Consider the following 27,522-nt stretch of genomic DNA (forward strand, 5'->3'; position numbering starts at 1 on the left):
ACATAAAGAACTGTTGTTTGCCTGCTGAATTGAAAACGTGTTCTGTGGAGGTGTCAAGGACGATCCCAGAGCTATCCCCAGGGAGAAATCCTTACAATATATATAAAACCAGAGAAATTGCAGCACTACTTATCTGCTCATGGTATAAATGGTGCCAGCGCTGTAAAAGACCCGATCAAAGTCCATCCATAAATAGAAACCAGAACAAAGCGCAGCACTCCAACTGACTGGGATTTATTTTCTCATGTAAGCATTACAAAGTTTCAGCTCCTCCTGGAACCATTTTCAAGCATAGTGGCACACACAAATAGGAGGGTTCTTATACCCACATAATTCATTAAGTGCAAATCCACTTCACATTGTGAAAATTATGAAAATACACATAAAATTTCATAGATCATATTCATATACCCCTCTATAAATAAAGTGCATGAATCCAACATAAGTGAGACAGCGCATAAGTGTTGAAAAATATATAAAAAGTGAAAAATGCACTTTTCAATAATTACACAATTACTGAAAAAACAAACACATGTGTACATATAATTATGGAAAAAATTAATACATACTTAACCTCTTAAGGACCCATGACGTATGCATACGTCATCACACCCTGGGTCTTAAGGACCCATGACGTATGCATACGTCATGTCTTTTCCTGGTCTCCGCCGCTCACCCGGCGGAGATCGGAAGCGGATCCCTGCTGAAATCCTTCAGCAGGGATCCAGGGCAAACGCCGAGGGGGGCCATGTATGCCCCCCATGTCGGCGATCGCCGCAAATCGCAAGGGAAATCGCCCTTGTGATCTGCGGCGATACCGGGCTGATCAGGTCTCTGGGACCCGACCGCCCGGTAATTTCGCATGATCCCGGCTGTCACAGACAGCCAGGACCATGCTGAAGACTAGGAGTGAGGTGGCAAGCCTGCCACCTCCTCCTATTCCCTGCGATCCGTCGGTTAGTTAACCGACCAATCGCAGGAGGGGGGGCGGTTACTTCCTCCCGTCCTGCCCGGCCCCTTGAAGTCCGGAGAGGACGGGAGGAAGACCGGAGGACGCGGCGGGGGACGGGGGAGTGCTGGGGACCGGCCCCGGTACTTACCTCGTCCCTGAAGACCCGGATCCTGGCGATGAAGACAGCGGCGGCGACAGGTGAGTAGATCTTCAGCCGCGGTCGGGCCCTTTACAGCAATGCACGTCGCCGTAAAGGGACATGCATTGCTGTATTGGGACCCTATATACTACAACTTCCAGCATGCCCAGACAGCCCTTGGCGTCTGGGCATGCTGGGAGTTGCAGTTTTGCAACATCTGGAGGTCCACAGTTTGGAGACTACTGTGCCCTTCCAGATGTTGCAAAACTACACATTCTCAGCATGTCCTTACTGTCCAGGCATGCTGGGAGTTGTAGTTCTGTAACATCTGGCCCTTCAGATGTTGCAGAACTACAACTCCCAGCATGCCTGGACAGTTTTGGCATACTGGGAGTTGTAGTTTTCCAACATCTGGAAGGGCACAGATTGGGAACCACTGTATTAGTGGTCTGCAAACTGTAGTCCTCAAGATGTTGCAAACTACAACTCCAAGCATGCTGGGAGTTGTAGTTCGGCAACATCTGGCTCTAAAGATGTTGCCGAACTACTACTCCCAGCATGCCTGAGAATGTTTGGGAGTTGTGGTTTTGCAACAACAGGAGGCACACTGGTTGGGAAACATTGTCTGTTTCCTAACTCAGTGTTTCCCAACCCGTGTGCCTCCAGCTGTTGCAAAACTATAACTACCAGCATGCACTGATAGACTGTGCATGCTGGGAGTTGTAGTTTTGCAACAGCTGGAGGTCCCCCCCATGTGAATGTACAGGATGCATTCACATGGGCAGGGGGCTTACAGTGAGTATCAGGCTGCAAGTTTGCGATGCAGCAAATTTTGCGCGGCAGCTCAAACTCGCAGCGGGAAAATCGCTGTAATCCCCGGCCCATGTGACTGTACCCTAAAAACACTACACTACACTAACACAAAATAAAATAAAAAGTAAAAAACACTACATATACACATACCCCTACACAGCCCCCCTCCCCTCCCCAAGAAAAATGAAAAACGTCTGGTACGCCACTGTTTACAAAATGGAGCCTCCAGCTGTTGCAAAACAACAACTCCCAGTATTGCCGGACAGCCGTTGACTGTCCAAGCATGCTGGGAGTTTTGCAACAGCTGGAGGCACCCTGTTTGGGGATCACTGGCGTAGAATACCCCTATGTCCACCCCAATGCAAATCCCTAATTCAGGCCTCAAATGCGCATGGCGCTCTCACTTCGGAGCCCTGTCGTATTTCAAGGGAACAGTTTAGGGTCACATATGGGGTATCGCCGTACTCGGGAGAAATTGCCTTACAAATTTTGGGGGGCTTTTTCTCCTTTCACCCCTTATGAAAAGGTGAAATTGGGGTCTACACCAGCATGTTAGTGTAAAAAAATAAATTTTTTACACTAACATGCTGGTGTTGCCCTATACTTTTCATTTTGACAAGAGGTAAAAGGGAAAAAAGCCCCCCACAATTTGTAATGCAACTTCTCCCGACTACGGAGATACCCCATATGTGGGCGCAAAGTGCTCTGGGGGCGCACAACAAGGCTCAGAAGGGAGAGTGCACCATGTACATTTGAGGTGATTTGCACAGGGGTGGCTGATTGTTACAGCGGTTTAAAAAAAAAAAAAAAACACATGTGACCCCATTTCGGAAACTACACCCCTCACGGAATGTAATGAGGGGTGCAGTGAGAATTTACACCCCACTGGTGTCTGACAGATCTTTGGAGCAGTGGGCTGCGCAAATTAAAAATTTTGTACAGCCCACTGTTCCAAAGATCTGACAGACACCAGTGGGGGGTAAATGCTCACTGTACCCCTTGTTACGTTCCTCAAGGGGTCTAGTTTCCAAAATACCATTGGGGCTTCCTAAATGCAACAAGCCCCCCGAGCAAAATTTGCTCTCAAAAAGCCAAATATGACTCCTTCTCTTCTGAGCATTGTAGTTCGCCCGTAGTGCGCTTCAGGTCAACTTATGGGGTACCTCCATACTCGGAAGAGATGGGGTTACAAATTTTGGGGGGTATTTTCTGCAAATAACCCTTGCAAAAATGTGAAATTTGAGGGGGGAAACACACATTTTAGTGAAATTTTTTTTTATTTTTTTTACGTATGCAAAAGTAGTGAAACCCCTGTGGGGTATTAAGGCTCACTTTATTCCTTGTTACGTTCCTCAAGGGGTATAGTTTCCAAAATGGTATGGCATGTGGGTATTTTTTTGTTGTCCTGGCACCATAGGGGCTTCCTAAATGCGACATGCCCCCCGAGCAAAATTTGCTCTCAAAAAGCCAAATATGACTCCTTCTCTTCTGAGCATTGTAGTTCGCCCATAGTGCACTTCATGTCAACTTATGGGGTACCTCCATACTCAGAAGAGATGGGGTTACAAATTTTGGGGGCTATTTTCTGCTATTAACCCTTGCAAAAATGTGAAATTTGGGGGGAAGCACACATTTTATTGAAATTTTTTTAAAAATTTTTTTACATATGCAAAAACCGTGAAACACTTAAGGCTCACTTTATTCCTTGTTACGTTCCTCAAGGGGTCTAGTTTCCAAAATGGTATGCCATGTGGTTTTTTTTCCTATTCTGGCACCATAGGGGCTTCCTAAATGCAACATGCCCCCCAAAAACCATTTCAGAAAAACGTACGCTCCAAAATCCCCTTGTCGCTCCTTCCCTTCTGAGCCCTCTACTGTGCCCGCCGAACACTTTACATAGACATATGAGGTATGTGCTTAGTCGAGAGAAATTGGGCTACAAATAGAAGTATACATTTTCTCCTTTTACCCTTTGTAAAAATTCAAAAATTGGGTCTACAAGAACATGCGAGTGTAAAAAATGGAAATTGTGAATTTTCTCCTTCACTTTGCTGCTATTCCTGTGAAACACCTAAAGGGTTAAAATGCTGACTGAATGTCATTTTGAATATTTTGGGGGCTGAAGTTTTTATAATGGGGTCATTTGTGGGGTATTTCTAAGATGAAGACCCTTCAAATCCACTTCAAACCTGAACTGGTCCCTGAAAAATTGTGATTTTGGAAATTTTGTGAAAAATTGGAAAATTGCTGCTGAACTTTGAAGCCTTCTGATGTCTTCCAAAAGTAAAAACTCGTCAATTTTATGATGCAAATATAAAGTAGACATATTGTATATGTGAATAAAATAAAATAATATTTGGAATATCCATTTTCATTACAAGCAGAGAGCTTCAAAGTTAGAAAAATGCAAAATTTTCAAATTTTTCATCAAATTTTGGGATTTTTCACCAAGAAAGGATGCAAGTTACCAAAAAATTTTACCACTAAGTTAAAGTAGAATATGTCACGAAAAAACAATCTCGGAATCAGAATTATAACTAAAAGCATTCCAGAGTTATTAATGTTTAAAGTGACAGTGGTCAGATGTGCAAAAAATGGCCGGGTCCTAAGGTGTAAAATGGCTGGGTCCTTAAGGGGTTTAAAGTAGGGAGGAGACCAGGGATGGACACAGACAGCAGAGGGCCCCTGTGCAAAGAATGTGCCTGCCCCCCCATATGTCTATTGTTCAGGAACCCCCCCCCCCCCACTGCTATTAACCCCCCCCCCCCGCTCTCATTACCCCCCCTGCTTCCATTAACCCCCTGCTCCTTGCATTCACCTCATCCTGCCCCTCCTTCCATTCACCCTCCACTTCTGTTACCCCCCTCATGCTTCCACCCCCCCCTCATGCTTCCATTCCCCCCCTCACTGCTTCCATTGACCCCCTGCCCCTGCTTCCATTCACCCCCCCTTGCTTCCATTCACCCCCCCCACTTCCATTATTTCCATTACCCCCTGCTCCTTCCATTCTCCCCATCCTGCCCCTCCTTCCATTCACCCCCATGCTTCCACTACCCCCTTCACCCATTAACCCCTCCTGCTCCTTCCATTCACCCCATCCTGCCCCTCCTTCCTTCCCCCCCCTGCGCTTCCGTTCCCCCCCTGCGCTTCCATTAACCCCCCTGCTTCTTTCATTCACCCCATCCTGCCCGTCATTCCATTACCCTCCCTGCTTCCATTAACCCCCCTGCTTCCATTAACCTCCCTCCCCCGCTTCCATTAACCCTCTGCTTCCAATAACCCCCTCCCCCTGTTTCCATTAACCTCCTCCCCATGCTTCCATTACACATACACCCCCACTTCCCTTACCCCCCTGCTCGTTCCATTCACCCCATCCTGCCCCTCTTTCCATTTTCTCCCCCTGCGCTTCCATTACACTGACACACACGCATTTCCATTAACCCCCCTGCTTTCATTACAACCCCCCCCTGCTTCCATTAACCCCCTGCTCCTATAATTTAGGTAGATAGATAGATATGAGAGATAGATAGATAGATTGATATGAGATAGATAGATATGAGATAGATAGATAGATAGATAGATATGGGATAGCTATGGGATAGATAAATAGATATTAGATAAATAGATAGATAGGACAGAGATCAGGGTTTTCCAACCAGGGTGTCTCCAGCTGTTGCAAAACTACAACTCCCAGCATGTCTGGACTGTAGTTTTGCAACAGCTGGAGGCACCATGGCAGGGAAACACTGATCTATGCCCAGTCTACCTATCTATATATCACAGTGTTTACCAACCAGTGTGTCTCCAGCTGTTTCAAAATTACAACTCCCAACATGCCTGGACAGCCAAAGGCTGTCCTCGCATGCTGGGAGTTGTAGTCTTGCAACATGTAGGCACTTTTGTTGAGAAACACTGCAAACTTGCAAAGCCCTAACCCGCTCATCTTTATAAAGTTACCTACTGTTCACACAGCCCACGGCTCTCAACTCACCGGGGATACAGTGTAATCCAAGACAGGGGCCACATGATGCCGGGGATGAAGAGGAGCTGAGGCAGTTGTTCCTCATGAAGTTATCGGGGGATGAAGCACGGCCTGATGCAGGGACAGGTCAGAGGGCTTGGAGCTGACTTCGTGCCTGTGCGGGGCACGTCTACTCCCACCAGCCCCTCTGCTCTTAAAGCGACTGTTACACTAACGGGGGGGCTCCCTCCCAAGGCCCGGGCCCAGCGTACAGATACCGCTATAGCTATGCCACTGGCAGTGGGCCCCCTTACTTGCTGGGCCCTTGTGCAGTTGAACCTGCTGCACATATGGTTTGTCCGCCCCTGGAGGAGACATCTACCACCTCCGTATAATGGTGATATAAGCGTGAGTATACAATCAATGTGCCTACGCATAGACGCCGTGTGCACTTACATGCACGTTATCAGAATCATGTGACTCCATATTGCACCTGACCTGTTTCCCCAGTAACCACCAATGCCAGACATGCGGCAGTGCACAGAGATCACAGAATCAGGGCACATAGAGCCGCATGCAGTATGAATAAGATCCTAACAGGCTCTAAACAAAAAATCGATATTATACAGCCACAAGATTCGTATGGCATGTATACATGTAATGTGTGCAATAAGACACAGCAGAGGTAAACTAACACTAAAAATAATAATATTAAAGAAACAAAAATAAAATTTAAAATAATAATGAAAACTAAAAAAGATGAAAAAAAATTCAAAGGAATAATAAAAAAATTGAAATAAAAAATATATTAAAAATATATTAAAAAAATATATGAAAAGAAAAAAATTTGAAAACATTATAAATAAAATTCGAAAACATTATAAATAAAATTCCTCCAACATCAGGGGTCACTATATCTTTGCACATATCGGGGTAAACCTTGCACCACTCAAGACAGGTCACTGCCCTGACATCAAATAGGCCAAGGCGTTCACTGTCAGAGGGGGGACCACTGTGTCTGAGACCATCAAGTCAAGACCTTAGTCACCTCACCGTAGCGGCTTACCAAATGCGCCAACTTTCCAGTAGCGCTAACCCCTCTTTACGCCCATAGGCATTATATATTCCAAGAAAACAAAAAAATTGAAATAAAGTAAAATAAAATGAAAAAAAATAATAAAATTACAATAAAATGAAAAATTACAAATAAATAAATATTGAAAGAAAGTAACTAAAATACTATCAAACCATCCACCTGTTAACCTCTGCAACCTGAACCACACATGCAAAAAATACCACACATCTTGTGGACATATTTTATTTTAGCCTGTCACAAAAATAAAATAATGAAAAAGAAGAACACATCACGACTTCTAATTTTCACCAAAACAAGTCGGACTAGATGATGTCTCCTCGCCCTTACAGTTGAACATCAAAATCTGAAAAAAATTGGAAAATATAATTACCAACATGTTAATCTCATGTATATCACATCATATGCAGATGAAGAGCCAACAAATGAAGAGAGATCTTCGATGGTATCCATCCACCTCTCCACCACATATCCTAATCACATTAAATTCTACATTGAGACCAAATGCGCGCAATGACTTAAGCTTGTGAATACACCATAATTCATGTTTTCTGAGCAATGCCAATCTGTCACCCCCTCACAAAGGGTTCGGGATATGGTCAATTGCCATAAAATGGAGTTCTTTCTCCAGATGTCCAAGATCTGAAAAATGTTTAGAAACCGGTAGGTCTAACCTACGTCTACATATACTAAATCTGTGATTACTAATACGTGTCTTTAGACTCAAAGTCGTTTGTCCTACATAAAAAATGTGCACGGACATGTAAGTAAATAAACTACCCAGGTGGAGTCACATGTGTGATTTAAAGGATACTCAACATTCGTAGTGGGATATATAAAGCTCGGTCCTTTAATCATAAATTGTCTCCCTCAATAAAAATGAAAAACTTATTGTACGGCAGTGTTTCCAAAGCGGAGCCTCCAGCTGTTGCAAAACATCAACTCCAGGCACTTCCGGACAGACACTGACTGTCCTGGCATGTTGTGAGTTTAGCAACAGCTGAAAGCACCCTGTTTGGGAATCACTGGCGTAAAATACCCCTATGTCCACCCCTATGCAATCCCTAATTCAGTCCTCAAATGCGCATGGCGCTCTCTCACTTCGGAGCCCTGTCGTATTTCAAGGCAACAGTTTAGGGCCACATTAACATACTCGGAAGAAATTGCATTACAGATTTTGGGGGGGCTTTTTCTCCTTTTACCCCTTATGAAAAGGAAAAGTTGGGGTCTACAGCAGCCTGTTAGTGTAAAAGAATTAAAAATTTTAGACTAACATGCTAGTGTTGCCTCATACTTTTTATTTTCACAGGCGGTAAAAGGAAAAGAAGATCCCCAAAATTTGTAACGCAATTTCTCCTGAGTACTAAAATACCCATTATGTGGCCGTAAAATGCTCTGCGAACGCACAACAGGGCTCAGGAGTGGGAGCGCATTATGTACATTTGATGCCTAAATTGGTGATTTGCACAGGGGTGGCTGATTTTACAGCGGTTCTGACATAAACGCAAAAACATAAATACCCACGTGTGACCCCATTTTGTAAACTACACTCCTTATGGAAAGTAAAAAGGGGTATAGTGAGCCTTGACACCCTATAGGTGCTTGATGAATTTTTGTTAAAATTTGATGGGAAAATGAAAAAAAAAAATGTTTTCACTAAAATGCTGGTGTTACACTAAATTTTTCATTTTCACAAAGGACAATAGGAAAAAAGCCCCCCAAAATTTATAACCCCATTTCTTCTGAGTAGGAACATACCCCATATGTGGATGTAAAGTGCTCTGTGGGCAAACTACAATGCTCAGAAGAGAAGGAGCGCCATTGGGCTTTTGGAGAGAATTGAAGGCCACGTGTGTTTACAAAGCCCCCATAGTGCCAGAACAATGGACCCCACGTGTGACCCCATTTTGGAAACTACACCCCACAGGTGTCTGACAGATCTTTGGAACAGTGGTCCGTGAAAATGAAAAATGTATGCCCCCCAAAAACCATTTCAGCTAAATTTGCTTTCCAAAAGCCAAATGTGACTCCTTCTCTTCTGAGCATTGTAGTTTGCCTGCAGAGCATTTTACATCCTAACATGGGGTATTTCCATACTCAGAAGAGATGGAGGTTACACATTTTGGGGGGGTATTTTCTCCCATTATCCTTTGTAAAAATGGTAAATTTGGGGGGAAAAACTGCACTTTAGTGAAAAAAACTTTTTTGTCATTTACATATGCAACTTTAACGAAAAGTCGTCAAACACCTGTGAGGTGTTAAAGGGGTTCTCCAGTGCTTAAACATCTTATCCCCTATCCAAAGGATAGGGGATAAGATGCCTGATCGCGGGAGTCCCGCAGCTGGGGACGCCCGTAATCATGCACGCGGCACCCCGTTTATAATCAGTCCCCGGAGCGTGACGTCGCACGGGGGCGCAGGCGTGACGTCACATGCCGCCAGCCCTGTAGTCGCCCGTAATCAGACCCGGAGCGAACACGCTCTGGGGACTGATTATAAACGGGGTGCCGCGTGCATGATCACGGGCATCCCCAGCTGCGGGACTCCCACGATCAGGCATCTTATCCCCTTTGGATAGGGGATAAGATGTTTAAGCACCGGAGAACCCCTTTAAGGCTCACTGGACTCCTTGTTTTTTTTTTTTTTTTTTTTGCTGTTCTGGCACAATAGGGGCTTCCTAAATGTGACATGCCCCAAAAAACATTTCAGCAAAATTCACTCTCCAAAATCCCATTATCATTCCTTCCCTTCAGCTCCCTCCAAAGGTTTTCTATGGAGTTGAGATCTGGAGACTGTCTATGCCACTCCAGGACCTTGAAATGCTTCTTACGAAGCCACTCCTTCATTGCCAGGGCAGTGTGTTTGGGATCATAGTCATGCTGAAAGACCCAGCCACATTTAATCTTCAATGCCCTTGCTGATGTAAGGAGGTTTTCACTCAAAATCTCAAGATACATGGCCCCATTCATTCTTTCCTTTACATGGATCAGTCGTCCTGGTCCCTTAGCAGAAAAATAGCCCCAGAGCATGATATTTCCACCCCCATGCTTCACAGTTGGTATGGTGTTCTTTGGATGCAACTCAGCATTCTTTCTCCTCCAAACGAGTTGAGTCTTTACCAAAAAGTTCTCCTTTGGTTTCATCTGATCATAAGACATCCTCCCAATAATCTTATGGATCATCCAAATGCTCTCTAGCAAACTTCAGACTGGCCCGGACATGTACTGGCTTAAGCAGGGGGACACGTCTGGCGCTGCATGATTTGAGTCCCTGGCGGTGTAATGTGTTACTGATAGTAGACTTTGTTACTTTGGTCCCAGCTCTCTGCAGGTCATTCACTAGGTCCCCCGTGTGGTTCTGGGATTTTTGCTCACCATTCTTGTGATCATTTTGACACCAAGGGGCGAGATCTTGCGTGGAACCCCAGATCGAGGGAGATTATCAGTGGTCTTGTAGGTCTTCCATTTTCTAATAATTGCTCCCACAGTTCATTTCTTCACATCAAGCTGACTGCCTATTGCAGAATCAGTCTTCCCAGCTTGGTTTTATTTCTAGTGTTCTTCAACAGCACTTTGGTCTTGGCCATAGTGGATTTTGGAGTGTGACTGTTTGAGGTTTTGGACAGGTGTTTTTTATACTGATAACAAGTTCAAACAGGTGCCATTAATATAGGTAACGAGTGGAGGACAGAGAAGACTCTTAAAAAAGAAGTTACAGGTCTGTGAGAGCCAGAAATTTTACTTGTTTGTAGGTGATCAAATACTTATTTCCCACCATAATTTGCTAATAAATTCTTTAAAAATCAGACAATGTGATTTTATGGATTTTTTTTCTCCTTATGTCTCTCATGGTTGAGGTATACCTATGATGAAAATTACAGGCCTCTCTCATCTTTTTGAGTGGGAGAACTTAATTGGTGGCTGACTAAATACTTTTTTGCCCCACTGTATCTATATACCAAAAGAAGGTACTGCAGCACTCCAGTGTAGGTAAACGTAAAAAAAAGTTTATTGACCTGACATCACAGCGACGTTTCAGATGCCCGCTTGCAGCCTTTCTCAAGCTCAACAACCAGTGATACTGACAAAGTATTTATACAGGAAGTGTACAGCAGATCAATTAATTTACACAGTGTATACAAATTGAATAAAAGAATCAAATCCAATAATACATATGTGGATAAAGTACAATCATAAGGTAAGTAAAGTGCACGTGTTAGGTGCTTCTCACTGAAACCAGTGATCCGCATGTTACAGAGTCAGGTACATATCATTATTACAGTGAATAGTGTTAATAAGATAAAACAGGTGCAAAGCATACATACATTAGATTACCGGCCAAGAACCCGGTAATCTAGAGGAAACTGAAATGCCAGCTGAAATACAGTCAAATAAGGTAAACTCCCCAGTACAGGTCACCTGTCTAACCCAGGAAAAGTACAGTGCCCCCTACAAAAAATCAAAATAGACAAATCACCAGGTCCAGATGGCATTCGTCGACGTGTTCTAAAGGAATTAAGTAATGTAATAGACAGACCCCTATTTCTAATATTCAAGGACTCTATAGTGACAGGGACTGTCGCATAGCAAATGTGGTGCCAGTATTTAAAAAGGGGTCAAAAGGTGAACCCGGGAATTATAGGCCTGTTAGTTTTAACCTCTGTTATATGTAAATTTTTGAGGGTTTTCTAAGAGAGGCTATTTTGGAGTATCTTGATAAAAATATCATGGCTTTATGAGGGATCGGTCCTGTCAAACTAACCTGATCAGCTTTTATGAAAAGGTGAGCTCCAGACTGGACCAGGGGGAATCACTGGATGTTGTATATCTTGATTTTTCCAAAGCATTTGATACAGTGCCACATAAAAGGTTGGTGCATAAAATGAGAAGGATTGGGCTGGGGGAGAATGTGTGTAAGTGCATAAGTAACTGGCTCAGTGATAGGAAACAGAGGGTGATTATTAATGGTACTTATTCTGATTGGGTGACTGTTACTAGTGGAGTATCACAGGGGTCTGTCATGGGTCCTATTCTATTTAATATCTTCATTAATGACCTTGTAGAGGGTTGGAATAATAAAGTAGCAATCTTTGCAGATGATACTTTGCACTCTGTAAAGTGTTCAACACAATAGAGGACAGTGCACTGTAACAAATGGATCTGGATTGGTTGGAGGTTTGGGCTGGGAAGTGGCAGATGAGATTCAACACTGATAAATGTAAGGTAATGCACATGGGGAAGAAAAATCCAGGCTGGGATTATGTATTAGATGGGAGCACACTTGGGACAATTGACATGGAAAAGGATATATAAAATATATCAGGGGACAGTACAGAGATCTCTCCCATGATCTATTTATACCCAGGACTGTATCTATAACAAGCGGGCATCCTCTACATTTAGAGGAAAGAAGGTTTCTACACCAGCACATACAGGGTTTATTTACTGTAAGAACAGTTAGTCTGTGGAACTTTCTCCCAGAGGAGGGGGTCAAGGTGTGCTCGGTAAAGACCTGGTTGCATTTTTGGAGAGTAATAACATCGCTGGTTATGGATACTAGATTTAGAGGGAAAGGAGGTTGATCCAGGGATTTATTCTGATGCCATATTTGGGATTTTTACTTCTAAGATGAGGGGATTTGCCTTCTTCTGGATCAACTCAGTAGGGACTCATTAGGGATATAGGTTGAACTTGATGGACTCTGGTCTTTTTTCAACCTTATGAACTATGTTACTATGGTGACTTGTGTTTTTTTTGTTTAATATTAATAAAATGGCTAATGAGGGCTTATAGAGGAGTACTTTTTGGAATGTTTTTTAAATGTGTTGTGTTTTTTTTAATTTACTTTACACAGTAGTGGAAGCCATCTTATAGAGTCCATTATTAAACTGGGGCTTAGCGTTAGCCTCAAAAACAGCTAGCATTAACCATCAATTTTTACCCTGGTACCCACCGCCACATAGGTTAATGGGAAGAGCCAGTACCAACAGGCCTGGAGCATCAAAAATGGCACTCCTGGGCCTAGGCGGTAAAACGCTGGCATTAGTTAGGCTGGGGAGGGCCAGTAACAATGGTCCTCGCCCACCCTGGTAACGTGAGGCTGTTGATGCTTGGTTGATATCTGGCTGAGAATGAAAATATGGGTAACCCCACATGTTTTTTGCATAAATTATTAAATAATAAAAAAAACATATGTTGTTCCTCTCATTTTTATTCTCAGCCAGATACCAACCAAACATCAACAGCCTGACGTTACCAGGGTGGGGACGGACCATTGTTACTGGCCCTCCCGAGCCTAAATAATGTCAGCCTGTTACCGCCTAGGCCCAGGAGCACCTTTGTGGTGGTAGGTACTGGGGTAATAATTGGGGGTTAGCTCTAGCTGTTTTTGGGACTAACGCTAAGCCTCGGCATAGTAATAAACTCCATCTATAACATGGCTTTCACTACTAAGCCTGTGAAGAAAATTTTTTAAAAACACAACACGTTTAAAAAACTTTTATTCTAAAAAAAACACTCCCCCACAAGCCCTCATTAACCATTTTATCAATATAAAGTTTTGTAAGCCAGGTCCAGGCTGGCTAACATTTGCGGTGCTTTGGAGGCAATTTGCGTGACTTTCGCACTTGATAAATCTTTGACCACTGCAAAGTGAAAACTAAAATTTACTTTAAGCGCATAGACGTAACTTGTGTAGACGTTACTTGTCTGGGGTAAAGGAAATATGTTAGGACAAAAACACATAAATCAAGGACAACATATTTCATATGCAAATATATTTATTCAAGTAGAACATAAGTTTCGTATAACAACTGTTGGGGGCCAGTGGTGTTTACATATACATAGAAAGATAGTGTAGATGGGATCACGGATGGCCAGGGGAAGACTAGTCTTTCCCTATATAGTGGCCCTGCCTAGTGGTACTGCAGGTCCCCTGTCCTTGTGACCTGGGCCTACACTGGAACCTCCTAGTGACCCTAGGTTACAAAGGGGACAATCAGTCCTAGTACTGTATCGCTAAGGAACAGTTGGGCTTGGCCCATATCCCATATGATACATACAGAATTAGACATACATGTGGTAAAATACAGTACAGTATCTAGACCCGAGGGTTGTATCCAGGGGTATATAGAAGTATTCACTTTACAGACCAACAGTTATATGTGTTGGATAACTGCAGGTACAACTATGCATTTGACAGAGATAGCATTAAACCAACGCGTTTCGCTAATCCGTGTGGCTACAGATAGCTCATCAGGGATTATAGTTAGCGAATACTGTAAACATAGGGTCATGAGGGACCACACATGGGGTAAAAGTGCATAATCACATGTAAATGAAGCAATGTACAGTGGATATACTCATATGATGATATATTAAAATTTACGCACGGACAGCCGCTTCACCCGGACACCAAGGGACCAGGACATACTCACCCATCCCGATTCCTTCATCCGATCCCTCCCATTTCTCCGGGAATACATAATCTGGACATCATCCTCCTTCCTAAACTCCCCTCTGGGGGCCCCCAGACCGGACTATATCACGCATCTGTGGGATCCCGTCATCAGACCCTGTCGCTCCCGTATGACGATCATCCTTGACATCTTACCCTATCAAACGGGCATACCCATGCAAAAGATCCTATCTACTTATTCTACGTCGGAGTGGAGACTCCCCTCACCACATAGACAGGTGTCATCAAGCACCCGGACTTAAGATTGCCACCTGTACGCAGCTGTCCAGAGCAGTGTGTCACTTTCAATATATCATCATATGAGTATAGCCACTGTACATTGCTTCATTTACATGTGATTATGCACTTTTACCCCATGTGTGGTCCCTCATGACCCTATGTTTACAGTATTCGCTAACTATAATCCCTATACTATCTGTAGCCACACGGATTAGCGAAATGCGTTGGTTTAATGCTATCTCTGTCAAATGCATAGTTGTACCTGCAGTTATCCAACACATATAACTGTGGGTCTGTAAAGTGAATACTTCTATATACCCTTGGATACAACCCTCGGGTCTAGATACTGTACTGTATTTTACCACATGTATGTCTAATTCTGTATGTATCATATGGGATATGGGCCAAGCCCAACTGTTCCTTAGCGACACAGTACTAGGACTGATTGTCCCCTTTGTAACCTAGGGTCACTAGGAGGTTCCAGTGTAGGCCCAGGTCACAAGGACAGGGGACCTGCAGTACCACTAGGCAGGGCCACTATATAGGGAAAGACTAGTCTTCCCCTGGCCATCCGTGATCCCATCTACACTATCGTTCTATGTATATGTAAACACCACTGGCCCCCAACAGTTGTTATACGAAACTTATGTTCTACTTGAATAAATATATTTGCATATGAAATATGTTGTCCTTGATTTATGTAAAATTTACTTTAGTAAGCTCTTTTGTAGCTTTCTGCTTAGAGCCAAAAGTCACAAAAAAATTGCTTAGACGCATGTTCGACTTTTTGTGCGACTTGATAAATCTCCCCCTAGGTGTTTATTTTCAGCTGAACCTGCTTACATACAGAAAGTTATGGATACTTTATGCATTCCCAGCTTACTGTAATATATTTCACCCAAATAGTACCAGACTGCTGCTGCTTGTTTTTGTATCTGGATGATAATGAAAAACAGGGTGAATGCATGTTTTTTTTTATTATTTATTTATTCATGTAAAATGTGTGGGGACCTCCCTATTTTCCATATCCAGTCAGATACAAAACCAAGCAGCAGCAGCCTAGCACTACCAATGTGAAAAGGACCATTTATTTTGGCCATTGCCTGCTTAATAAAACCAGCCTTCTACTGTACAGTCCCAGACCATAATTTTTTTCTTATTTTCCAGGCCAGCCTGTACCTACCTCTTCCCAGTAACCCTGGTGGTGGTAGGTACTGGAGTAATAATATAGATTTGCCAACTTACAGGCTAATGCTAAGCCCTGACCTATTAATGGACTCCATCTATCATGTGGCTTCCACTACTATGCCAAAAATAATGGAAGAAAAAAAAATAATTGAACTCGATCAAACTATTCTTTTGAAAAGTTTGCTTACCTCTAATGTTTTTACATACATGTCACATTTGCAGGTATGCTACTAATGTTTTGTAGTGTCAAAGGTCCTAAATGTAATGGGTGCGATCTGATAGGTGTGGGCATGGCATTGTTAATACAGAGCACATCCATTAAAATCTACACCATTGTCAATAACACAATTTGATACTTTTTTTGGTTTGTTTATAAATGTGTTCTAATGCTTTATAGTTTATGAAATAGCCCCTAGAATTATCAATCCCCATAACCTAAATATAGATTTTCAACAACATGAAGATATCCATGTTTATTGTTGTGTGAAATAAAAATACTGTTCAATACATCACTACGATACTGTTACAGACAGAAGATCCTTAGACGCTTTTAAAGAATGAAACTGTAAAATGGTAGAAAACATGAACAATACTGACTACTTTATAGGCTGCTGAAAAGCTTCATAAAAGACATAAACTGGTAATGGGCTTGCTTGGAAAACAATGCAGTAAAAGCAGCTGAAAAGTATAGAGTCTGTATAGAGTAAAAACAGCTGAAAAGTATAGAGATGTCTAAATTTAGAAGGAGCAATCATCCGAACCCAAACAAGACAACATCCTGCAGCACCTGTTTAGAGTAGACATAGGTAGAAGATGTCAATCTCATGGATGCACAAGTACTGACACTTCAGTTTCTTACCATCAATAACTTAGAGATAGTGATCATCTGCATGCTCAGAATCAGCATTGAGATACATATAAGATTTCATTTAGGACTCATGCATTGTATTTACCTTCAAATTGTATAGATCTACAGTATATTGTACGTTTAAATTCCTCTGATTTTATATGGAGTCACATTACATTTTTTTCTGGATTGTTTATTGATCTTCTGGCCCTAAATGTGTTTGGATAAGTACTTTTTTCATGGATTAGTAATACTGCATTTAAATGGCCTTTATGTGCGTTTTGGTGGTGCAGTGGCTCGGATCGCCTCCCTGCAAAGCGATCATGTGGGGAGATGATTTGTTGTAATGGCTGCCCAAAGCTTCTGCAGCTGCCAGAACTATGGCAGGCTCTACCAATACAATGTAGATATAATGGATCAAGGCAGTACATACTGTATATCCTGCATTGATCTGCATGACCTATTCAATGATTGCTCATACAAATCATCTAGGGGACAAATAAGGCGGGGGGAAAAAATAACTCCAGTGTTTTTATACATATAAATGAATCCCCTCCACAATAAAAAGTCAGACTTGGGGGCGTGGCTTGGCTGCGGAAGTGAATGGCCGCCTGAGAGAGCTGCTCCGTCCAGGGCACCCACAGAACCAGCTATAAAATCCCACCAGCGATTCCCATTGCTACCTACTGGGTCACGGAACCCACATGGCGTCCTGGGGTAAACGGCGATCCAACAAAACTGGGGATACGAGGTCCCTGCAGCACTTTTTCCAGCCGGAGAAGCCAGACAAGAGGCGAGTTAAAGATGGCGCGGGCGCGTCTTCCCCCTCACTGACGGCACGGACCACTGCAGCCGCGATCCAGAAGCGTACATCCCACTCTCCTAACCAGCCTGTTCCTAAGGGGGGACAATACCTACCTTCCTCCAGGGCCCCCAAATCCTGTGAGCTGCCTGCTCAACACAGCACGCCGGCCTCCCAGAGCGGCTTGAACTCCCGGGACTCGCTAATGGCGGATGACACACTGCCTCTATCCCCGGCGGCGCAGCTGCAGCTTGGAACAGAGCTCACCAGAGGCATCCAGACTTCAGCCACAGAGATGCTATCTGCCTATTCCCCGCAAGTAAGTCCTGTTAAACAGAAGCCCAGGCTTGATGTGGATGGTCCTACTGCAACTGGTTGTGGGTCTACGGATGTAGAGGTGGGAGCAGAGGGGGACACAGATACTTTTGCAGAGTACCAGACCTCTGATAAATCAGTAACAGAGTCCACTCTAAAAGACATGCTCCTGCTGCTCAGATCGTCGATTCACAAAGATTTTACCATGCTGCTACAGCCGATCCGCTGCTCCATTCAGGAAATGGACACTAAAATCATACATGTTGAAAACAAAATGGGTTCCTATGCAAAAGCTCATAATGAACTTGTTGATGCCCACAATGCACTTGATGACAAAATGGAGGCAGTACAGGCCAAATTAGTGGATGCTGAAGATAGGAACAGAAGAAACAATGTTAAGTTCCGTGGCATTCCGGAGTCCATACCTGGCTCTCAGCTAGCAGCATATTTAAAGGACTTAACCCAAAACCTGTTGCCCACCTTGGAAACTTATGAATACAGCATAGATCGTGCCCACCGGATACCCAAACCTAAAGCTCTACCTGATGAAGTCCCTAGGGATGTGTTAGCGCGCTTCACGTTTTACAACACTAAGGATCTCCTGCTCCGTTTCTCCAGGAAGCACAAATCTTTACCTGAGCCTTACAAGGATGTTCTCATGTTCGCAGATCTCTCATCAGCTACTTTACAGGCAAGACGTGACTTTGCTCCACTAACATCGGAACTGCGCAGGCTTGGTGTGCCGTACAGATGGGGATTCCCTACAAAACTTCTTATACTGCGCCAGAACAAGATCTTCGCTCTTAACACGGTTGAAGAGGGTATGCAGACACTCCGGAACTGGGGCTTATCCAGCAACAGTCCCTCGGGTTATTCTCCTGCTGCATCCCCTAGAGACACTACAAGACCGGACTGAGTCTCTTGTTGCTGTCTGAGAGATCCTCGTTCCCTACAGTTTCAGCGGTGCCGTGAGGGGTAATGATGTATCGTGACTGTTATACTTCAGTTTCATTTCCTTTTATGACTTTTTATTTCACGTTACCCCAATTATTGTGGAAGGCTTAGTGCTTTACACTGTGACACTTTACTATAAGTTTGTTGCCCTACCCTCTAAGTTTCTTCTATTTTATTTTGTTATTTTTTTTTATTTGTTTTTCCTTACCTACCCTTCTTTCTAGTACTAAAAAATATTATTTCATTATTGTTTGCCAACTATTATCTTTTGATATTGAGTTATATAGATATATATATAGATATATATTGTGTATATATAGATATAGATATATATTTTATCTATTTAATTTATTTCTTTTTTCTCTCTTTCTCCCCTTTCTCTTCTTTCTTCTCTTTCTTCCTTTCTAATCGCAACTTATAACACTGAAATGAGTTTGGAGGTATTCTCTTTAAATGTAAATGGGCTTAATAGCCCCCCTAAGCGTAACTTTATGTGGCGAGAGGTGATTCAAAATAATGCAGATATTGTGTGCTTACAGGAAACACACATTGGGACTAGTAATCCGCCCCCTTTGCAACATAGAAAATTCCCTACCATAATCACTTCTTCGTTTCAGAAAAAAAAAAGAGGGGTGTTAATAGCATTTAGCGACAGACTGGCATTATCAATAAGAAAACAGATTGTAGACCCCCAGAGCAGATTTATTATTGTTGTTTGCTCTATCAATAATGTTGATTATACTGTTGTGAATTTGTATGCACCAAATGTACACCAAAACCGTTTCTTGCAAAAAGTCTTTAAAAAAGTACAATCTATTAGGCAGGGGGCTCTTATTGTATGTGGTGATTTTAATTCAGTAGTTAATCCTGCACTAGACTTATCAGCTCCCTTAGGCCATAGATCTTTTTATCTCTCTGACACTATTGCCACTAACGATCTTTTTGATATTTGGCGTATACAGCACGCTTCGGAGCGAGACTACACCTACTGCTCACCCAGATTTCATACCTACTCCAGAATAGATATTATACTCATCGACAGGAGCCTCATTGATAAGGTACAAGTCTCTAAAATTGGTGTGCCCACCTGGTCTGACCATGCCGCTGTCAGTCTCACTATTCTTAGTAAGCAGGATACACGTAGTGACTTTGTCTGGCGAGCAAATTCCCATTTAATTGCCCACACCGAACACTCTCAATCATTAGAAAAGGCGTTGAAGGAATATTTTCAGCTAAATGTGACATCAGAAGTTTCCCCTACAACTGTTTGGCAGGCCCACAAGGCAGTGATTAGAGGCTCGTTCATACAACTGGGTGCTACCCTGAAAAAGCACAGATTGCAAAATATGACTGAGGCTCTTAATAATATCGCTGCTTTGGAGGCCTTGCAAAAACGTCTCTATAGCGAAACCACAGACTCACAACTTAGACTAGAAAGGTTGCGTCTACGGAAGATTTTGCTCTATGACTATGAGAGAGCCCTCACCAAGTCCAAACTGAAATTCTACTCTCAGGATAACAAACCGGGATCTCTTCTGGCCAATAAGTTGAAACCAGCATTTTATAAGCAACGTATACCGGTACTCAAACATCACAAGCACCATACCCCACTGATGGCGCCCAGAGACATAGCTAATGCTTTTAGTGATTACTATGCAGAACTCTATAACCTTAAAGACGACCCTTCCTGCCCACAACCCTCGTTAGATTTGATCAACCCATTCCTTACATCTCTCAATTTACCTAAAATCGACCCCAGCTCTCTTAAAATCATTAATAGCCCCATTACTGCGCAAGAGCTTATTGATGCGGTACGCTCGTTGCCTTCTCACAAAACTCCTGGCCCTGATGGCTTACCCAACGAGTATTATAAGAAATTCCTTTCTACCTTACTGCCCCATTTGCACCCTGTCCTTAACACTGCTATGGATACCGGTTCATTCCCTCCAGATATGCTTGAGGCCCTTATCACTACCATTCCCAAACCAGGCAAACCAACTGACACGACATCTAACTATCGCCCGATCTCACTGTTAAATGGAGACGTTAAAATCTATGCTAATATAATAGCGGCTAGGCTGCAACCATTACTACCCAACATTCTACACACCGACCAAGTTGGCTTCACGTTGGGTAGACAGGCGCCAGATAACACGCGTAAAGCTATATCATTGCTGCAACACTGCGAAACGTATCACATTCCATCCGCCTTTTTGGCACTTGATGCAGAGAAGGCATTCGACAGGGTGAGCTGGCGATATATCTTCTCGGCCCTTGAGATGTTTGGATTCTCTGGCCCGATATTATCAGCAATCAGAGCTCTATATTCCAATCCGGTAGCAAGGGTCTTCACAAATGGAGCTCTTTCCCGCCGGTTCACCCTGTCGAATGGTACTCGCCAGGGTTGCCCCCTATCACCCCTGATTTTTCTCCTTTCTATCGAGCCTTTGGCACAGGCTATTAGACTCAACACTGATATCTCGGGAATTAGCATCGAGGGTACGGACCACAAACTTGCGTTGTTTGCAGACGATATATTGCTTTCCCTTACAAATGTACAGACGTCCTTACCAGCATTGTTCCAGACCATACAGACCTTTAGTCTCATTTCATACTACAAGTTAAATGCTACCAAGTCGCAAATTCTCCCCGTTGATCTTTCCCCAACATTGGTATCAACGCTCAAGACCAAGTTTAACCTTGATTGGCAAACTAGTTCGATATCATATTTAGGTATCAAACTTACCCATCCATCTTCTAGGCTATATCACACAAACTTTTTACCTCTTTTACAATCTTTAACTGAATCAATGCACACTTACGCCACACATTTTGTCTCCTGGTTTGGCAGAATAGCTTCCTTCAAGATGTTACTACTCCCCAAACTTTTGTACTTGTTTAGAACCATCCCCTTAGCCATCCCAGCTTCATTTTTTAAAGCAGTCAATAAATCAATTAACACCTTCATATGGCAGGGACAACGGCCAAGGATCCAGAAAAAAGTTATGGTCCATGGAAAGACACACGGGGGGCTAGGTTTACCACATATAGAGGACTACTACAAGGCATGTATCCTTGATCAGCTACGATATTGGTGGACACCGACTCCGCATAAATCATGGATAGACCTAGAACACAAATGCTGCTCGGCTTATTCGCTGAGATCAAGATTACTAGCCATATCAGTTAACAAACTTACCCCCAAATCCTACTTGTCTTCAATCACAGTTTCTGAATCTATCTGGAGGAAAGCATTGCTACATTCCCCACAAGTGACGACCTGCCCACCCTCTAGCATACCCCTAGACTTTCTTTCAGTATGTATCCCTAGCTTAGACATCTCTACGTGGAGACAATGGGGAGTAGAATCGGTGGGAGATTTGCTGGAACCAGATGGGACCAACCATTTCCCTTCATTGAGAGTAAGACATGAGATTCCCAATAGAGAGTTCTACAAGAGTTTACAAATTAGAAGTTTACTCAATACTGGCATTCTTACTGAAATTAGGATCCCTACACAATTGCTCTCATTCCTACAGAAATCCAACACGAAACCTAAAGGCATCACATATTTTTTACAACTATCTCAATGACAAACAATCACTGCTTACTTTTGATTACATGAAAAGGTGGGAAAAGGAGTTAGGATGTAATATTACTGTACACCAATGGCAGCGAGCATTTCATCATCTTAAACAGATATTCAAATGCACTAATCATCAGGAAGCTATTGCAAAGACTATGTTTAGGTGGTACTATACTCCCTCTCGACTCCAACACTTGGATCCCAACTGTACTAATCTTTGTTGGAGACAATGTGGTGGGGTAGGTTCACTCTTGCATGTGCTATGGGAGTGTCTGATGCTACAACCTCTCTGGAGAGGAGTGGAGATGATAATATGTAGACTACTTGGATTCCCAAGCATTATAAATCCTCTCAAGGCTCTATTGTTAATCGACCTAGATGACTTCCCAATTCGTTCTCGCACTGTTGTTGCCCACTTATTTATGTCAACCAAACTGCTTATCACTAGAAAGTGGAAATAGGTAACGCCTCCTAGTTTAGCAGAAGTACTTCAACATGTTTCTATAAACTGTGACTACGAACGCTCTTATGCTTTGGCTCATTTCCAACACGCTAGGTTTGAGTCGTTGTGGGACATTTGGATTCATTCCCCACATTATAATTCCTCCAAACAGTGACTTTGTCTGTTCCCTTTTTTTTTTCTTTTTTTTTTTTCCTCTCTCTTTTTGCTTTCCCTTCTACCTTTCTGCTTCCCTTTGTTTACCCTATTTTGTTTTCCTCAGATAATGTAGAACTAGAACGTTGTAAGTTCTATGTTGTGTTCTGTTTATGGTACTGTCATATGTGTGAGCTGGTTAACACAAGCGAGACGGATAGAGCGAGTGGTTAGACATCTATTTTAGGCTCTAGCTGTTAGACGTAGAGTGAGACCATACGCATGGGACGATATCATCACACCATGTTGAGAGCAAGGTACACTAACACGGTATGGTAATCAATACTGTCTGATCATACATGGGCTTGAATTTTATTTATTTTTTTCTATATGAACAGTGCCTATTGTTTTATTTATGTGTTTCCCTTTCTTCTTGTACACATATAATTGTTCTTGTCTGCCTTTATCAATGAACAATGTTTGTTTGTTTATATGGAAAAATGTTAATAAAAGATTGAATTAAAATAAAAAATAAAAAAAGTCAGACTTCTTCCATTTCCCATTTTCCAAATTACTGTAAACACAAACAAAAAAAAAAACAATTTACAAATCATAAAAAATATACAAATTTGAAAATGATGTAATCATACTAACTTGATAAATTAATATAGCATATCAGTTTTACCACACAGTTAATGGCATAAAAATGCCCCCCTCCCTCATATAGAAATATTGTATTTTTTTTAGCCTTCACCTCACAGTTTATTTATCTTCCGGAGGATATTTTATGGTAAAAGGTGTTATTACAAAGTACAATTGGTCAGAAAACAAGCCCTCCTGAGCCCTTTGGTGGCTCTTTAAATGAAAAAAATAAAAGTGATGGCTCTTAGAAGGAGAGGAAGAAAATTTAATGGAAAAATTTCCTTGGCCTTCAAGCGTTTCATAAACTTTACTTTTACACGTTGTTTGGGAAAAGGCACTGAGGTGATAACTATTATGTGGGTAAAATGCAGTTCAGGAGAATCTGCTTTTTCCCATTGAATCACAAATACCTATACACAATGGCCCTGATTTACTAATGTAAACGCGACCTGTTTTGTCAGTTTGTGTGCCAGAATTTGGAGCATTGTGCCACAAATTGTGTCTGCACCAGAATTTGCGCCAAAAAAAAAACCTTTCCATTTTACTTAGAAAATCCAAAAAAGGGGCGCAGATGCCTGGAAAAGGAGGTGTGGTTGCCAAAAACCCACAAAGAAAACTACACTCCACTCTTAGTAAATCAGGGTCATTATTTGACTATCCACTCTGGTTAACACTCTTTAAAGGAGATGTACAGCGTTACTTATCCCCTATCCGCAGCATAGGGGATAAATGTCTGCTCTCGGGGGGTCCAAGCGCTGGGACCCCGTGATCTTCTGTACAAGCCCCCTGCTCTGCCACAGGATGACACTGTGGCTGACATGCCCCCTCCATGTATACCTATTTGAGAGGCGGAGATGCAGCGATCATGCATCCTCGCCTCTCCCATAAAGCTGTACGGAGAGGGCTTGTTATCGACCTCAGTGAGGTCTAGAACATGCACATTAGCCATACAGAGCCTCTGCAATCTCCTGCTCTCCCCATTCACAATTTGTTGGCCGACACACTCCTCCATTCTTCTCTACGGGAGAGCTAGAGATGCAGTGTTCGTGTATTTCCGTCTCTCCTATAGAGATGTATGGAGGGGGCGCGTCGACTGCTTCGTGCAAAGGGAGAGTCAGGGTGTTGGGCAGGGGGTCCCAGTGGTGTGACCATCAGGCATTTATCCCCTTTCCTCTGTAAAGGAGATAAGTTGTTCAGTACCAGAACACCCCATTAAGCATGCCAGCAACAGCATTTTTCTGCCTCATGTGGATGGGATTTGGAAAATTGTATGGTATTTTAAATTGTTGTGGATTTGTAATGCCGCATTTACAGTACAGAAATGCAGGAAATCCTTCACATATGAATCTGGCTTTTAGAAACTACCGCATAGAATTACTAATGTTTTACAGCATTCTGGACCACAATGGGCTGTTGCTAGAGATGAGCGAACTTTTGAAAAATTTGATTTGATTCGGCAGATTTGGCGAATTTAAAAAAAAAAATTTTCGATCCAAATTTATTTGCGGTGAATCTATCTTAAAAACGGCTATTTCGGGCGTGCAGAGAGCCTCAATAGGGGTGTAGAACACTTTGCTGTGTTCTAACACGCATATGGAGTGTGCTGGGATAGTGAAATAATACTGTTGCCATGAAGATTACCGGCATCGCTTTTAAAATCACTGCCGCAAAGCGGCACAATTACAGAGCCTGGAGGTGGCATCAGTATGAGGAGACCATATAGTGACTGAATGACACAGCGTGGAGGTGTTGACAGCATGAGGAGAGCATATAGTGGCTGAATGACAAAGCATGGAGGTGTTGGCAGCATGAGGAGACCATATAGTGCTGAATGATACAGCGTGGAGGTGTTGGCAGCATGAGGAGACCATATAGTGGCTGAATGGCACAGCCAGGAGTTGGCAGCAGCATGAGTAGACACTAGGCCTTCACAATCCCTAAGATTATAAGATGAATTCTGAAATTTAAACCAAAGATTTTGGGTAGCTAGTACTACCATAGCAAAAGTTTTTATTCCCTGACCCAGGCCAAACAGCATCAGTAAACCACATATTGCCTGAATGACACAGCCTGGAGTTGGCAAAAGCATGAGTGGACACCAGGGCTTCACAATCCCTAAGAAAAAAAGACAAAGTTTTAAATTTAAACCCAAGATTTTGGGTAGCTAGTGCTACCATGACAAATTTTTTCTTCCCAGACCCAGTCCCAGCAGCATCAGTAAACCATATATTGCCTGGAGTTGGCAGCAGTAGGAGTAGACACCAGGGCTTCACAATCCCTAAGAAAAATAGACTAAGTTTAAAATTTAGACTCAAGATTTTGGGTAGCTAGTGCTACCATAACAACATTTTTAGGCCCAGACCCAGGCCCAGCAGCATCAGTAAACCACATATTGGCTGAATGACACAGCCTGGAGTTGGCAGAAGCATGAGGAGACCATTGAAATGTATGATTTTGAAATTTAAGGATTTAATGAACTTTTAACTCCCAAGTTTTAGTGTCCCGGGCCCCGGCATGTGGGTACAAAGGGCCAAATCTAACAAGAAGTCACATGGAAGCACAATGACAGAGCCTGGAGGTGGCATCAGTAGGAGAAGACCATATAGTGGATGAATGGCACAGCCTGGAGTTGGCTAAAGCATGAGAAGAGACCATATAGTGGATGAATGGCACACCGTGGAGTTGACAGCAGACGAGGAGACAATAGGGCCTCACAATCTCTAAGAATAAAATATTAATTTTGAAATTTCCATTGAAGATGTATGGTACCTAGTGCTACCATAAACATATATAGGCAATGTCCTAGGCCCAGCAGCATCACTAAACCATGTAGTTGCTTAATGACACAGACAGGAGCAGTCAGCAGCAAGAGTACACAAAAAGGGTTCACAACCCCTAACATTAAAAGGTGAATGTTGAAATCTCTATTGAAGATGCATTTTAGCTAGTGCTACCATCCCACAATTTAAGGTCCAAGCCCAGCAGCATCAGTAAGCCAAGTAGTTCCTGAAACAGTCAGGGGCAGGCAGCAGCAGTACCCAAGAGGGTTTCATAACCCCTAAGATTGAAAGATCAATGTTGAAATCTCTATTGAAGAGGTATGTTACCTTGTGCTATCATCAAAGAATTTAAGGCCCAAGCCCAGCAGCATCACTAAACCATATAGTTGCTGAAACACACAGCCTGGAGCTGGCATCAGCATGAGTTTACAAGGGGGCTTCCCAACCCCTAACATTAAAATATTAATGTTGAAATCTGTATACAAGATGCATTTTAGCTAGTGCTAACATCAAAACATTTTAGGCACAGGTCCAGCTGCATCAGTAAGCCAAGTAGTTCCTGAAACACATATCCTGGATCAGGCCGCAGGATGTGTACATAAGAGGGCTTCACAACCCCTAACATTAAAAGATGAATGTTGAAATCTCGATTGAGCATGAATGTTTGCTAGTGCTAACATAAAAAAAAATTGTAGGTAATATCCAAGACAGTCCTAGCAGCATCAGAAAACAATATATTGGCTGAATGACACAGCCTGGAGGTGGGGAAAGCATAAGGAGCCCATATAGTGTCTAAATGGTACAGCCTGGAGTTGGCTGAAGCATGAGGAGACGATATGGTGACTGAATGGCACAGCCGGGAGTTGGCAGAAGCATAAGGAGACAAAATAGTAGCTGAGTGAAACAGCCTGGAGGTGGCAGCAGCATCAGGAGTCCTGAAAGTGACCCGGTGACAGAGTGGTGCGGTGCGTGGCAATACCAGTACCCAGTGATGAAGGTGGCTGGAATGTTTGCAACTGGGGAGCAGTGCCTTAAATCTGTTTCGCACTATTCATATTTGTGAAGTGTTGGTGTAGCACCATGGTCAATCTACTCTGATGCATCTGGCATTGGTGGGTGGAAATCCTGGCTGATCCATGCCTGATTCATCTTCACAAAGG

General features: G+C 42.8%; 1 long non-coding RNA gene across 2 annotated transcripts in view; it reads right to left on the minus strand.

Annotated features, from left to right (window-relative positions):
- Positions 1–7,179: 7,179 nt before the first annotated feature.
- LOC130362820 (uncharacterized) overlaps positions 7,180–27,522 on the minus strand; it is a 184,934-nt gene continuing 164,591 nt past the window's right edge. Inside the window, exon 5 of one of the 2 annotated variants that reach the window (XR_008891585.1) lies at positions 7,180–7,304. This is a non-coding gene — a long non-coding RNA (uncharacterized LOC130362820). The remainder of the gene's footprint in view (positions 7,305–27,522) is intronic. The other variant, XR_008891586.1, reaches the window with a different exon arrangement.

Source organism: Hyla sarda, chromosome 3 (genome assembly GCF_029499605.1).
Source record: "Hyla sarda isolate aHylSar1 chromosome 3, aHylSar1.hap1, whole genome shotgun sequence".
Taxonomy (NCBI): Eukaryota; Metazoa; Chordata; class Amphibia; order Anura; family Hylidae; genus Hyla; species Hyla sarda.